The 16,688-nt window shown below is 34.3% G+C and overlaps 1 protein-coding gene across 6 annotated transcripts in view; it reads left to right on the top strand.

The window, feature by feature from the left end:
- The window catches only part of CCSER1 (coiled-coil serine rich protein 1), a 1,108,361-nt gene that overhangs the window by 47,254 nt on the left and 1,044,419 nt on the right, over positions 1 to 16,688 (top strand). The gene's annotated exons all lie outside the window — the stretch shown is intronic.

Below are 16,688 nucleotides of genomic sequence, written 5' to 3'. Positions count from 1 at the left end.
ATAGTTTAGGACAGAAGAAAGTAGCAATTCTTGTCTCTGTGCCACAGGGGTCCTTGTTCTCTAGGGTTTGAATATGAATTTGAAGTTTATTGGCCTAGGGGGTAGGAGTAAGGATAAACAGCATCAGTTTGTAACCTGACCTGAGGACAATACTCAGCTGAGTGTCACTCACTGTGACGTCTCCAGCACCATTCAAGCTGTCTGGATCAAGGTCGGCTGTCAAGCAGTATGGAGTGAAGGACTGACCTGAAGGGCACCTTCACACTGTCACGGTTTGTTCATATTAGGAATCTCCAACCTTTTGTCAAGAGAAACTGCTTTTAAATTTTGTGAAGCCTTGATTTAAACATGCATTCATTCAACAAATGTTTTCTGAGGACCTCCTATGCATTTTTCTATTGAGATATAATTGACATATAGCATTGTGTAGGTTTAAGTTGCACAGCGATGTTGGTTTGTTACATTTATAAGATGATTATCACCTTAGGGTTACTTAACATCACTATCATGCCACATGTATGTTATTTCCTTTTTGTGGTGAGAACAATTAAGATTTAATCTCTTAGCAGCTTTGAAGTATATATTACGGTATTGTTGACTGTGCTGTGCAGTAGATCTTCAGAACTTACATATGTACATATTGTAAGTTTGTGCCCTTTAAGAACATCTGCCTAATGTTCCCAGCCTTCAGACCCTGGTAATCACCACTCCACTTTTGGTTTCCATGAGTTTAGCATTTTTAAATTCCACATGTAAGTGATGTCATACAGCATTTTTTTCTCTGACTTATCTCACTTAACATGATACTCTCAAAGTCCATCCATGTCATACAGATGGCAGGATTTCCTTCTTTCTCATGACTGATAATATTCCACTCTGTGTGTGTGATCTCCTTTATCCATTTATCCCCTGTTGGACATTTAGGTTGATTCCATATTTTGGCTATTGTGAATAATGCTGCTATGAACTGGAATGTGCAGATATCTCTTCCAGATACTGACTTCAATTCCTTTAGATGTATGCTCAGGAGTAGGATTACTGGATCATATGGTGGATCAATTTTTACTTTTTTAGGAACCGCCATACTGTCTTCTGTAATAGCTGTACCATTTTATAGTTGTATGAACAATGTATAAGGGCTCCCTTTTTCCACATCCTTGCCAGCATTTACTATCTTTTGTCTTTTTAGTGATAGCCATCCTAACAGGTGTGAGGTGATATCTCATTGTGGTTTTGATCTGCATTTCCCAGATGATTAGTGATATTGATCATGTTTTCATATTACCCATTGACCAATTGTATGTCTTCTTTAGAAAAATGTTTATTTGGGTCGCCTTTTCAATTTGATTGTTTCCTTTGCCATACAGAAGCTCTTTAGTTTAATGTAGTCCTGCTTGCTTATTTTAGTTTTTGTTGCCTGTGCTTTTGGTACCTTTTCCAAGAAATCACTGCCATGGCTAATGTTAGGGATCTTTTCCCCTATGTGTTCTTCTAGAAGTTTTACAGATTCTGTTCTTTCATTTAAATCTTTGACCCATTTCAAGTTATTTTTCGTGAGTTGTGTTAGATAGGGGTCCAGTTTCATTCTTTAACATATGGATATCTAGTTTTCCAAACACCAAGTAAGAGACCCTCCTTTTCCCATTGTGTATTTTTGTCACCCTTGTGAAAACTTATTTGACCATACATGTATAGGTGTATGTCTGGACTCTATTCTGTTCCACTAGTTTATGTGCCTTTTTTTATGCCAGCGCCATGCTGTTTTGATCGCTATAGCTTTGTAATATAGATTGAAATCAGGTGGTGTATCGCCTCTAGTTTTGTTCTTTCTCAGGATTGCTTTGGCTATTCATGGTATTTTGTAGTTACCAACACATTTTAGGATACATTTTTTCTATTTTTGTGAGAAATGCCATTGGGATTTTGATTAGAATTGCTTTGAATCTGTAGGTATCTTTGGGTAGCATTATGGATATTTTCACACTGTGAGTTTTTCCAATTCAAGAACATGGGATATCTCTTCAGTTATTTGTGTCTTCTTTAATCTATTTCATGAGTATCTCAGAGTTTTCATTTTTCAGATATTTTTTCCTCCTTTGTTAAATTGATTTCTAAATATCTCACTGATTTAACTGCTATTGCAAATGGGATTGCTTTCTTAATTTCTTTTTCAGATAACTTTTTGTTAGGGTTTAGAGATGCAACCAATTTCTGTATATTGACTTTGTATCCTGAACCTTTACTGAATGCATTTATTACTTCTAACAGTTTTTAAGTGGTGTATTTAGGATTTTCTGTATGTAAGATCTTGTCATCAGCAATAATTTTACTCCTTTTTTTTCTGATATGGATGCCTTTTATTCCTTTTTCTTGCCTAACTGCTCTAGGTAGGACTTCCAGTACAATGCTGAATAGAAATGGCAACAGTGAGCATCCCTTTTTTGTTCCTGAACATAGAGAAGAGGATCTTAAATTTACCATTGAGTTTGATGTTAGCTGTAAGCTTTTCATTTATGGCCTTTATTATGTTGAGGAACATTTCTTTTATACCCAATTTGTTGAGCCTTTTTTTTTTTTATATTGAAAGGATGTATTTTATCAAATGCTTCTTCTGCATCTATTGAGATGACCATATGATTTTTATTTTTCATTCTGTTAATGTGATGTATCATATTTATTGATTTCTGTATGTTGATGTATCCTTGCATCCCTGGGATAAGTCCCACTTGATCATGGTGACTGATCTTCCTATATATTAATGATTAATTTTTTTCTGGCAGCTTGCTGTGATATAGATACAATCTGTGTTAGCTACTGAAGATAAAACAATGAACATATTCTCATCGTATCTCCCCTAGATGATTGCTGTAAAGGCAAACTAATCATTTTTAAATGTTGATCTCGATACACACCTTGAAAAAAGAAGTCCGATGTACAGTGTGGGTACACGATGAACAGAGGAGCACATTTGCCTTGTGATTAGGGAAAGCATCTCAGAGAACAGGAAGTCTGAGACCTAAACAAAGTTGGGGAGCTGATTATAAAGTACTGAGGAGGAAATACTGACAGAAGAGAGACTGTGCTGTTTGTACTTCCTTCCATTCTAAGGTACTCTCTAAATCTCAAGAGGGAAGATATTAAATAATGTCCCTTAGTCATCAGGCAAAGTTTTAGTTTTGTTCAATGGACTGGATTATACATGCTTATAATATATAAATCTCCCTATTGAAAATGTCTAAATGATTCTTGGTAATCGAATGTGTACTTTAAAGTAGTGTGCTTTATACAATTTCAAGGAAGGGAGGCATTATTACTGATGGAAGACATTCTGTTTTCACAAAGGATTATTGCATTCCTCCTTGTGGAGGCAAGCCTCATACAGATTACATGATGCTTTTGCGGTGGCAGATGTTCAGTGTGTTTGCTGAGTTGAATTGCAGCTTATATTGTGCCATATTAGGTTCCTTACAATTAGGCATTTTCACATTGAGTTGCAAAATTACCCATTTCCAAGGAATATATGAATTCAGTGGCTCTCAACTATCTTACATATCTAGGAGTAGAACAGACCAATGAATCTTGGATCTTCATCACCAAGAAATAATCTGTTTAGGGCACTGTCTTTAGGCAAATATTATCATCTCTACTTCAGAGATGATGCAGCTAAAAGGCTAAAGGACTTGCTCAGAGTCCTACAGCACCCTTCATATTTTTATATGGCGTTTCTATCGTAAAGTAAAAATGCTTACTGTCTTCCTCAAGGAACATGTGTCAGGGAGCTATACTCCTGTGGGGTAAGTTTAAATTATTTGTACATGTCTTGCAGGAAGTCAGTGGCACAGCTGTATATAAAACCTAAGACATTTGACCCTGGGTAACTTTGAACTTTTCTCTTAGTATCAAAAGCAAACATTGTGAGTCATTTTAGTATAAATCACTGTCTTTCTGAAACCTTCGAGAGAGAAAACCTTCACAGATCATAAAATAAGAAATAGAAACCATGAGTGAGTGAACTGCTTCCTAGTCTTTAGAACAGTTGAAGTATTTATCCTCTAACAATATAAAAATTACACGTATACATAGAACTGCCATTAGGAAATTCATATTTTGAATATTCTTGGAAGCCTTATCAGAAGTTTGGTTTCTTTAGGGGTTTCTCATCTATCCTAAGAATCTCTGATTTGTCTTCATGTTAGGATATAGGCAGAACTGCAAAGTTTGCTTTTTTGTTTTCTGTTTTTGCTGTTTTTCACTTCTCTCATCCTCTGTTGCTTTGTATCCTCAAAGCACAACTTTGCAGCATGAGATTTCCTCATTTTCCTTCTCATGGTGCACCAGAAGCCTCTTTTGTGTGGTAGATAAAGTCTACAGGCCCGAGCACCTACTCTTTCTTTGTATCTCTTTCTGCATCCTTTTCCCCTTCTCTTTGCTCTGATAATCTGATAAATTAATATTCCTTACAGTTTTAATGACCGCTAATAGATAAATGCATCTTAATGACTGTTAATGGCTTAATCTGCAACACCTCCTGGGTAAAATATTTGCATTTTAAAAGGGCTTTTTACAATCATAACCTTATTTAAATAGATGGCTCAGTGTGAGAATCTAAAACTTGTTGACAGATCACTAGGGAGAAGCACCATTTTAGATTTTTTTACATTTTAACATCTCTCAGAACAAAGATACAGTCTCAAAATTGGTGTGATAAGACACTCACTCATAGGATAATTGGAAGCATTCTTTTTTCATTCTTGGTGATGTGTAAAATAACAACATGATATGAATGATGTTTTAGATTTGATGAAATACAGTAGCTATATATTGCCACCCTTCAAACTATGCCCTGTGGTAGGTGGTAACAACCTCCCTTATTACACTTCACTCTCACAAACTCACTCCTACGTAAACTGAGTACACATAAATAAACAAATATTCCTGCACTACTAGACTTTGGACATTTCTTAATTGGCTTCTGTAGAAGCTTCAGTTAAATTTGAGAGTTTTTTATGTTTTTTTGGCCATATTAAGGAAGCTTCACAAACTTGGTTTAAGAATGTTTCTAAGAAATCTGCACTGAAAGTGATATTTTTATTTATGACATTCATTTGCTATTTTTAAAAGTGTCTTTTATAATACTTTGATTCCTTTTGTTCTGTCTCACTTTGCTTTGAGAGAGAAGTGATAAATATGAGTAAATACTGTGGATGAATATAGTGTCTTGAAGGACTGGCTATCCTTTCAAAGATGAAAAGGCTTTGTATCTGTAATTACTGATCATGTGATACACAATTTCAAATAAAAGAATTAGTGTCGTTCTTTCTTTTTGGAAGACATTAGAAACAATTGCAGAATAAAAAGCAAGCTCATCAACAACAAAAAAATCAGTCGGAAAATTGGCTAAAATTCAGCTCTTTGTGCTCTTGAGACTGAAAGCTGTAGCTGAAAGAAAGCTCTCCAATTTTCTACCATGCAAATCCCTTGCCTCTTTTAGATTGGTTTACTTTTAGATTGGTTTACTCTTAGATTGGTTTACTCTTTTGAAGCAGTTAAGTAGTAGCATTTCTTCCAAGAAAAATATTTATTTAAATAATTCTTTGCAAATTCTGCTAATTTATTCTTCCTGCCTCCCACTCTACTCCATTGCCTTCCCTGTACCACCAGCTTGGGTTATGAGGTATGGATACTAATATATGTAGCTCTATGGTGTCTTTTACTTTTGTTTCCTTTCAAGTTTAAAATTGGGTAGTGGAGATTTAAGGGCTTTCAAAATTGGAATACCAGTCATTTTCACTAGTGACAATGAATATGTACATTTTCAGTGTTCTTTGTGAATGCACAGGGTTTTATCATCATAGTATTATATTTAGAATATTTTCAAAGGTTTGGAAGTAAGGTTGAGTTTGGCAGAGCCACTGTTATGCATATATTTTTTCAGTTGCAGAATAAATTTGAAAATATAAAGAACTATTATTTTGATGGAATTATCATTATGCATGGCACTTAGTAAAATTATAAACTCACTAGTAACTGCAAAATGTTATTATTAAACCATTAGCTCCTTCTTGATATCTCAGCCTGGATTAGTGTTTTTCAGATTAACAATTTTCAAAAAGAATTGACCTGAGTAAGTGAGAAATAGGCTAGGTGACTGTTACTATCAGAGTAGAAAAAAATCTGATTAACTTGATGCAGTGCTGATGAGTAATGGCAAAAGAAGGTTGCTACAAGCAAATAAAGAGGGTTTGAGAGGGTGTGGACTCAGAAAACAAATTTTATCTTCTTTATATTTTTGCCTAGGGTTAGCCCAGGGGCGTTGGAAATGAATGGCTGGCCTGTGGCTGGCAGCAGTGTTGCAAAAATTAACATCATTTTAACATACAAATCCGTACCTTTTGAACTCTTTGACTGCATTTTCAAGTGAAACTAAATCCTTTAACTGCCATGCTATTACAACAAGTAAGGTGTGTATATAGAAGGTGCCCACGAAAGCCTGTCAGACCAAGGCTCTGTGAAATGTGGTTTTGTCAAGAAAGGCACCTGTGAGTCTATTACAAGTACAGTACAATGTGGTCTATAATGAATCGCCATCCCTGGAGAGCTCTTAAAATAGAATAGACAGCCAGGTCTTTGGTGGTTTAAGCATTAAATTGCCTAAAGGAAAGAATCTCCTCAGATGACCTCCCAATGCCCCTTTTAGCTTTTTAATTCCAAGTCTGAGATAGCTGACTTTTGAAGTGCACTGAGTATATAAATGTGTGCAAGTTTGTTTAGTGTGAATATATAGATATGTGTGTATATGTATATATGTGTATGTAAAAACATACACATAGTTACATTATCTATGTTCGATATTTTTATGTTCCTTTTTCTTACTCTGTTTCTCTGCAGGATTTATTCTCTCTTTCCATATATTTGCTTCATATGCAAAAATATATTACTTTTGCAGTTGGATGGCAAACATGTGTGGTGGTTCTTGAAGGTTTAGTTTCCTCACGGAATGATTTTATTCCTGAGATTTTCCTAACAGATAACTATGTATGTCTGTTTAATTTTAAATATTATTGGCAGAGGGTGAAAGGAATATTTTCAATATAGTATGAGCTTTATTCTTTACTAGGAGAAAAAATGTGGAATATATAGTTTAATATGGTGACACATGATTTTTATAGTTACCACTAAAAAAGGAGCATGTGGGGGTAGAATCAACATCTGCTTACATTTTGTTGTTGTTTGTGGAACAATAAAGGCTTTTCTGGAATAGTTTTTCTGATTAGAGGCATGAGACCACAGAGAATTAAACATTTATACACTGTGATTTGGCTTTAATTTTTAATGACTATAGTTGGTCAAAATGATAAAGTACAGGAAATGCCATGTGGCTTAGCAAGCACATCTACAACAGTGAATAAAACCACCTACCTCAGGGTCAGACACTAACTAGAGAAAGGACTCCTCCCAAAGAGTAAATATGAACATTCCTATCCATATTTGCGTTCGTGATGAAAAGCAGTCTGCTCCACTGGGACTCCTGTGACAGTCATTGTGGGGAAAGTTCAAGGCCTTGTGCATTGTTGTGTTTAGAACTACCTCAGGAGCTGTTTCTTGATAATGAGATTATCTGTCCACAAGGAGCTGGTCATGGTCAGAAGACAGAGATTTCATCAAAATGCAGAGAATTGCTCACAAGTGTTTGCTGCTTTTACTTACACTAAAGGACAAAACTTTTCATTTCTCAGCTCTCCAATAATTCCTCCTCACATTTCAGTATCACAGGAGCTATTCATAGGTGTGTGTGTGTGCATGCTTGATTAATTCACAAATTCTAAAGGGCAGGCAATTCTTGGCCACTTGCTCGAAGACAATACTGATAGTATTTCAGTTAGCTCAAACCCTATTTTGTCCTGCATTTGCTGCTTTTGCCAAACTGCCATCTGGTTGCTCTGTCATCTCTCGTCAGCTCTTCCGTGATTAGGAAAGAGCACTTCTTTGGGCAAGATGCTAGGTGCAGCTGTTAATAGGAACCAAGGATTTCTTCCTGGTACTTGGAACAAAATGGTTAGCAGCAGCAGCAACTTGAAAATAGAAAATTTGAAACTCTGCTCATAAAATACATAAAATGTTAAGTTTTTATAGCTAATACAAATTGAAAAAGAACACCAAAGTTTATGCTCTGTTCTTAACAAAAATCAAAAAAACCTATTGAGAATTGAGTGTTATATCTAAAAATATTTAAGGAACATTGCTTTGCCTATAATTTATGGTTTCTCTTTGGGATAGCTTGATTGAGCAGTTATTTATGTATATAACTTACTAAACTGTTACAGGATTTATAGAAAAAGTGGAAGACATGGCTGGGCAAGCCCTCCCCGTGTACAGCTCCCTAGAAAACTATTGCCTGATACTGCTTAGAGTCCATAAATGAGGCCTCTTTTTCATTGTGTCTCTGCCTATTTTGTAATTGTATCGGTCTGAGCATCGGGTGTACAACTGGTGTGAAACCTGTCCACCAGGATGAGATAGGTAGTCAGAAAGAGGTTATTTGCCCCCAGTGCCTAAGCCAAGTTGACCTGTATTGCCTGGTCCTTTGTTGACCAGTATCATTTAATCCATGGTCAAAATAGTGAAGTGGGAGTTACCAAGAGAAAGTAGAAAGACTAGAGAGAGAGGCAGTCCTATTACTACACTGGGGGAGTGCTTAAAGTACATGATGGAGAGCATGAAGGGGCTTGCTCTTAACTGGCCTTTAACTCAGAGTGGCTGCACCCACTTATGGAAAGCATCCCAGCAACACCATAGGTTCTGGATGGTCAGACATCTCATATCTGGGCAAGGAACTGGTAAAGATTTAGGAGAGGGGCTGATAGTATTTCCTCCAACAGTCTCCTCTAATGAAGGGTGGAAATTCCATCATTCTTATGAAGTGGCAACATGAGAAGGATTCATCACAATAACTCTTCCTGCCTTTAAGAAATTTACATTTTTTTTGTGAATCCAGACAAATAAAACCAAAGCAATAATAAATCATATTTCCCCACATGGAATAAAGAGCTAAATTGTGACTTATAGAATATGGGTATTTTCTACTCAACATTAAAAACATTGGCATTGAGTTAGGTTATATATAAGGAATTGTCTCTCTCCCTGAATTTGCCAAAACCAACAGGAAAAAGACTCCCGCTAGTTATAAAGGTATAAAAAGAACAGAATGGAGAGAATATGAAAAGAAAATAAAAGCACATCTTATTAATTTATTCAATAAACATTCATTTTTTTATTTTGAGAAGCAGTATTGCAATAGAGGTTGTGAATTTCAGCTTTGGAGCCATTAAGTCCTAGGTTTGAATTCTACCATTGCTGCCTCACTGTAGTTTTATGACCTTGAAAAACATAACTAACATCACTAAGACTATTTTCTTGTATGAAAGTGAGGATAATAATAGCACTTAAGGATTAGGATTGTCGTCAAGAAAATATGCAGGTCACCTAGTGCAGGGTTCCTGGCCCATAACAGTTACTAATGAAGATAATTTACATTGCCAGTAATGTAAATGGATGAAACAGAATAGGTGAAAATCTTTCTTTCGAGTGGAAGGTGGTTTGCTACAGTAGGAAGTTAGTTCAATTTTTAAGTGTTGTATTTCTAGAGGATCAGGTCTGAATAAAAAGAAAGAATAATTTAAAAGTGTACCACTAATATTTTCCTTCTTGTCATGAAAGTATGTAGACATCTATAAAATAAAAATGAGAACACACTTTTTTTTTTCTTTCTGGAGGAAAGCGTGTGTAACACAAATAGGTAAATCTTAGAATAAATTTTATTAGGATGCTTATTACCACTGCAGCATACAAATGACACCCCATTGAGAGCCTCAGGAGCACCTCATGTGTACTGAGGGCAGCAGGGTATCATTATTTTCTAGTAAATGGCAAGTTTATTGGTAAAAAAATAAAATTGATATTCTTCAGGTGAATGTGTAAGGAACCATGGATGCATAATTCTGAATAATAAGACTAATTCTAACTGTCATATGAGAGACCTAGTCTTCTAAAGCTACCCTCAGGGCAGCGCCAGGTCTATTTTGTTCACAGACAAATCTCAAATTTATAACATGTTCCTGCCAGTTAGCTGGTGTTCAGTACATTATAGAGTTGCTAAGTGAGTGAGAAATCTATGGTCATACTTCATATGTTGTACTGCCTAGAGGGCCACTTCCTAGTACAGTGGTAAGGACATTGAATTTGGAATTGAAGAGCTAAGTATGAAAACAAGAGACCTTGGAGACATTTTTCTGCTCAAGAAATTATTTTATAGATTAAGATAATAGAGACAAAATCATTTGGAGAACTGTAAATTTGCAGTACATAGTCTTGAAAGCTATTACTCCATTTGATCCCCTGATCCCGTAGTTTTACCTATTGCATAGTTCTTTAATCTCATTTGTACCTGTACTCTCTTGAGTGCTATCCGAGAAAGCCACTTAACATTATTTTTGCTCAATAACACTAATATTCCAGTTATTTTTAAATACAGATCATTAAAAGCTTAGAACAATTCTGCTTGCTGGAAGATATTCGTGCATTTTAAAAATGTACCGTACCTGATTTAAAAAAAAAATATATATATATATATATTTAAATATATATATATATATATATATAAAAAAACAAGAGAAAGAATAGATGAGGAAAATGTCCTTTGGTGTTTTCAATAAACTCCCTAAAAGTCTGGTGCCTAGAACAAGGAAGCTAAAGTTAAAGATACACACTAGAAACTTTGAAATCAGAGAGTTTGATTTCATTCTCTATATAATGTATTAGGTGATCATGATGGATATTTAAAATGCTTATGCATGTAAATTTGTACTGTATCAACTGTAAATTTATGACAGTCTGTCGTTCATTCAGTTTAAATTCATTAAGTTTTTATGGAATGTGTTGGTGTATTAATTTGGGTGGTTTTTGTAGGTCCAGTGGATCAGTAGTCACAGTATGATGCCTTAGGAAGACAAGAGCTCCCTGGTTTTTATTCTAGGACCGCGACATTATGGTGAAAAGATTTTTGTTTGGAATAAGCAGCCTCAGTGAGAATTCCAGCCCACTGAGTTATCAGTAACTTAATTTTGTGCAGCTTATTTAACCTAAGCCTTAATTTTCTCCTCTAAAAGTGGGCATGCTATTGTCTATGCTGTACCACTGTTATGAAGATTAAGTAAAATCATGATTGAAGGGCAGTCGGTGAAGTATCCAGCATATAAACTATAGTTAGTAACTGGCAGCTCTTGTTATTTACATACTTGTTAGTTTGAACTTTATTAGTGGTACTTATATAGATAAATAGATCAGTTATGTATACTGCATCTTGCTATACTTTAAATGACTAGAGGTTGAGACTTAATGGTATTTTGAATGTCCCCCAGCTTTAAAACAAATTCTTTAAAGTCTGAGTTCAGCTAAATCACTTGTACTGTGTATATACAAAGTTGGTATATAAATATAGAATTTATTGAGCTGTGGAATATATGATCTCATTTTTTGGTTTTGATTTATACTATTACTTTATGACTGGTTAATAGCTGGAAGGCCAAAGTTCAATGGGTTGTTTAAATAAAAGTGCACTTTGTTTTTCAAAAACTGAAAAAACATGGAAGCTCTAAACTTACTAGCTAAACTAAGACCAGATCAGAAAAATCTTATATAGCATAAGAGGAAGTAATTCTTACAATCTTAGTATAATCTTAGTAATTTGGTTACTCTTATGAAGAAAATCTAGAAATTGTCTTTTGAAAGTACACTAAGTTTTGTGAATTTCAGGAATGTAGGAAATGTTCTCATAAAATATGAGTAAGGTTGAAATGGAAACACTGTATTGTCAATGCTAACTGCCTTAAAATAATCAATGAACTATCCCAAATCGAGTTGTTTTTAGCCAGCTTTTAGGTGTATATTTTTAAAATTAGTTTATAGGCATTCCTATCACCATTTAATAAAAGAGAAGCTTTAAAAAATTCAGTACTCCTAGCCCACTGTTTTATACTTCCAATAGCTGAAGCAATGGTGTATAAAGTATTTGAGCATTTGAAGTAACTAGCTTTTTTCAGAGGCAAAGGTGAAATATGAGTTGCTGTAACATACAGGATTTGGTACTATGTTATAATAGAAACAGAAACAGATTTTAAAAATCTTTCTATACCATGGCGAAATGTTTTTTGACACTTGCTTTTGCAAAATGAGACCCTGTGGGAGGTCTAACATGAAATTTCAGTCAACTTCTTCTTGGCAAATTTCAACTCTAAAAGGATTCAGCTTTTGCAGAAAACTTCAATGCACCATCTACAGTTAGCACTAGAAGAGATGCTTATTGACCTTTAAATTTCAAAGAACTATTTCAAATCAATCATGTAAGAGACCTTTTGATAGTAATGCACAAACACATCTGTCCAAAAAGAGCTCTTTCTTTGAAAAAAGTGATGAAGAATCAATAGATTCTTTTCAGAAATATCTATCTGCAAGGTTTGTATGAACAGGATAGTTTTAACTAGCATAAAAGCCCTGCAACCTTTTAGATTATTATAATCTTTCCATTTACTGTGACTATCTTTATGTTATCTTTAGTTTGATTACAACTTTAAACTCATTTTTCAACAGGTTCATCTTTTACTTAGAAAAGTTCAAATTGTCAGTCTTTTTACTAATCTCTTTATGTACCTTTGACTTTTTCAAGAGTGTCTGATAACACAGAAATTCAGAGATCATCCTGATCTTTTGTAAGGAATCCATTGATGTATCTGCTGAAATCAGCAATCTTCAGTCTTAAAAATACTGATTTTGAAATAGGTTTGTAATTTTAATGTTTTACTTTCTTTTCCTGAGATTTCTAAACTTAAAAATAACATTTTAACATAGAAAATTTAGTTAAAATATCATAAGCCAAATTCATAAATATTGTAACATTTATTATATTAATGCTAGAAGAGAAGAATTGATTTTTCAAGTCATATTGAACTTCTGCTTATTATTTCCCTTTTGTTCAAATAAAGAAGATCTAAAGTCTATAATCATATTTGCTAAAAACCCTAGTTAATTATTTAATTACCCCTTTTGTTCTCCCCGAAAGTATTATCCAAATTTGGTCTAATCAAACTTACTTTATAATTGCTACCATGGTTAATAATTTTGTTGAAATGAGATAATTTTCCTGACTAATAGAAACAATATTTTATAATTAAAAATTTATGCAAACCCAACTTGTACTATGACTAACTTTTCCACCCCTCTCCTTTTCCTCTTTTTTAAAGGAAAGTAAAACTGAACAAAAAAAAAATGTATGAGGGAGACTTAGGATAATCAGTGCTAAATTCATTCAGTATAGTACTTTTTCTTAAACAGTGAACTAATTTCAAATATACTAATTGATAATAGGCAGAGCTTTGGTTTCCAAGACTCTGAACTACTGGTATTTAGTCTTTGTCAAGCATAAAGATGCAGTTAGTATAATATACTACATTTTGTGTAGTTTGGAATACCCTCTGGCTCCTGTATGAATAACAAGTCCCTTTGTATTTTTCCATACTTGTGTTTTGCTTTTATGAACTGTTAGAATTAATTGTTCACTTATTGTTTTTTAAAACAGTGATAGGTTTGGAACACTGCATGTTATGAATTTGTATGTGTGTATTAGTCAACACAATAGGCCACTCATAATGTTGCTATGGTTTCTTCTTTATCATACACTGGGCTATAATCCTTCTGAGTTTTATTTTTCAGAAACTAAGAGCAATAGCAAGGCAGAATTCCTCAGAACTGTAGGGTCATTAAGTCCTACCACTTGTAAAAGTTATGAGCTTGGATTTTGATTGATTTTTGTGTTTCTTCATATTTATTTACAGTAATAATAATTACCTTATGTTGAAAATGATGTGCTAGTCTCCTTATGTACATTATTCCTAATGCTTATCAACCTTGGTATTTGCTTCTATCAGGGAAAAAACCTGGATTCATTTAAATACTTTGCTCAATATTGCATAGCAAGTGGAAGAATTAGGGTTCACATTCCTGGTGTCTGATTCCAACACTGTTTCTTCATTACAGTATTAACTCTGCCCCTTCACTCCCACCTTAACAGACACATACACACACACGTGCACGCACACACTTCTGTTCTGACCACTGGTAGCCTATTACTGGATAGAAGTATAGTGCGAAACACATGTGTAATTTTAAGTTTTATAGTAGCCATTAAAAAGTAAAAAGAAACAGGTGGAATTATCTGTAATAATACATTTATTTAACCTAATATATCTGAGATATTATCATTTCAATGTGTAATCAATATAAAATTATTAATGAGACTTTTTTATTACTAAATTTTTGAAATCGGTATGTATTTACACTTAAACACATCTCAGTTTGCACTAGTCACATTTAAATCGCCAATAGCCATGTATGGCTGGTGGCTACTGTATTGGAAATTGTTGGTTAAGATTAGCATTAGGGATGGTCAAAGAAAGTTTGGATCAAACAAGTGTAGACATATAAGGAATATGTAAAACTTGTTCTGAGTCCTTAAAGTTTAGCAGGGTTTATGTAGTTGGAAGGAAAGAATATCTAACAATAAGGACTGCTAGATTTTAAAACATAACTTACTGAAATGATCATAATAGTTCCAGCTGTCGAGCAGATTACCAGTTTGTAATATATTTCATGTTACTGTTAAGGATGGTCACTATGCAGTTTAAGGAGTGTGATAATGGTCATTCTTACTGTATTTTCTAAGAACATTGGACAAAATATTTCCAAAAGAATATTCAGCCGAAGGGTAATTTTTCATGTTATTATGAGGAAATAGAATTTTTCGGTTTAAGTAAGTGTCAACAACTAGATAACCCTGCTGGGTGAGTCACAAATACTAAATTTTCCCGAGTGTCTTGTAAAGAAACCTTTCTAATTTTGCATAACCCACTCTTCCCAAACTTGCTGGGCTAAGGAGTCTGATTGTGGAACATATAACTTGAGAGCACTACCCTAATGTATTTTTCTACTTTAGCCAGTCTATGTAAGATGTGCATGAAGAGTGTTTTATCACTACTTCCGGAATTTAGGAATACTTTAATTATGTCTTTCTAATTACACAGCCAATCTGTCACATTTGGTTAGACGATGACATTTATTCATTTATTCACTGAAATTACTACGTATCTCCTCATCTATGGAAATGTATTTTTCGTGAACCACAGCTGCTTATGTGATTTCTAATGACTCTTGCAAATTGATAAATGACAGGCACAGTATTTTGCTTGTACCTCATTACATATTCTGTAATTTAAAAGGCCCAGGAATATTTGCAATCTGTATTTGAATATCCACTGGTTTTTAACAGATTTTCAAAAAAATATTACAGGGGACTCTAAATTTTTCATCATTATTTTATTTTTTAATTTTAAAATTAACACTCTCAAAATACTTATTTACAGTTTGTCTTCAGTAACAACTATGATTTCACAGGTAGATATTCTTTTGTAGAGACAGGATAAAATGATTTGCCACATGACTTTGCTTTAAATATTGTTTATTACAAAGCAGTTGATTTTTCTTTTTTATGTATTGTTTTAGGCTCTGTATTGACAATATATGAAAATATTTGTCTGATATCAGTTTCCGGTCTTCTTATTTTGTCCTTCCAGAAGATGCCCAGAGGCCTTCCTGTGTTAAGCAGTGGCGCTCATTACAGTTTGGACAGTCTTCTGTTCCTTATTATTTCCCTTCACTGTATGAAGAAGCTGTAAAGGCTGATCCACTGAAACAGATAGCAATGTGGATACAAAAAAGAATAAATACTAAGTGTTCTGGTCATAAGAACTCAAGTGAGGGGCACCCAGAGCCAAACCTAGCACAAGGGCATGGATTTGCCCTTGGAGCACCCTTCTTTGAAGTACTGGCATAGATAGGCATCTGGGAAAATGATACCAAGATTTAGCAGTGAGCGGCAGAGTAGGGCAGATGATGGAGGAGCAGAACCCACAGCATCCAGCACTTAGGTTAAGGAGAAGTGACAGCAGCCTAACCACACCAGACTCTCTTGCATGAAGTGGATGTCTGGCTGTGCTCCTCTTTGAACTGCCTATGTTCTGATTATCAGAGGAGTCCATGATGCAAAACCCCTCAACTTTTAGCTAAGGACCTTGCTTAAATTATAATACTGGCTTTCCTATGAATCTAATCAGTGGGACCCTAAGACAGTCCTAATTATACTTAAGAATTATAGAATGTACAATAAAGTATTTTCAGTGTGTGTGGTATTTCACTTTGAATTTCAGTCTTCCTTTACTTTGGGCCAAATTGAATCCTTAGGACTTCCTTTCCAAACTAAATTTCTCTGAATGATTAAGCTCATTGTGTTTGTCTATTGTTGTTGATTTTAAAATTTTGGTATAATCCTATTTTAATCACTTAAAAAAATTATCTTTATCTGTGATCTCTAAAGGCCTATCACATTTAATTTAATTTTTTTGCCCTCTAAGATTGAGTAAAACCATCTCAGTCTATGGGTTTTTTTGTTTTTTTTTAATTGTCGTTTTTTTTCCAAGTTAGTTTCTCTGGTATTATTAAAATTGCTGCAGCTTTCCTCTGTTAGTATCATGTTGTTTTTCCGTGCTGTAATCTTAAGATAATTTAAAAAATTAGACTTCCTG

The sequence above is a fragment of the Camelus bactrianus genome, chromosome 2 (genome assembly GCF_048773025.1).
Source record: "Camelus bactrianus isolate YW-2024 breed Bactrian camel chromosome 2, ASM4877302v1, whole genome shotgun sequence".
Lineage (NCBI taxonomy): Eukaryota > Metazoa > Chordata > Mammalia > Artiodactyla > Camelidae > Camelus > Camelus bactrianus.
This window is presented reverse-complemented; position numbering and strand designations above follow the sequence as displayed.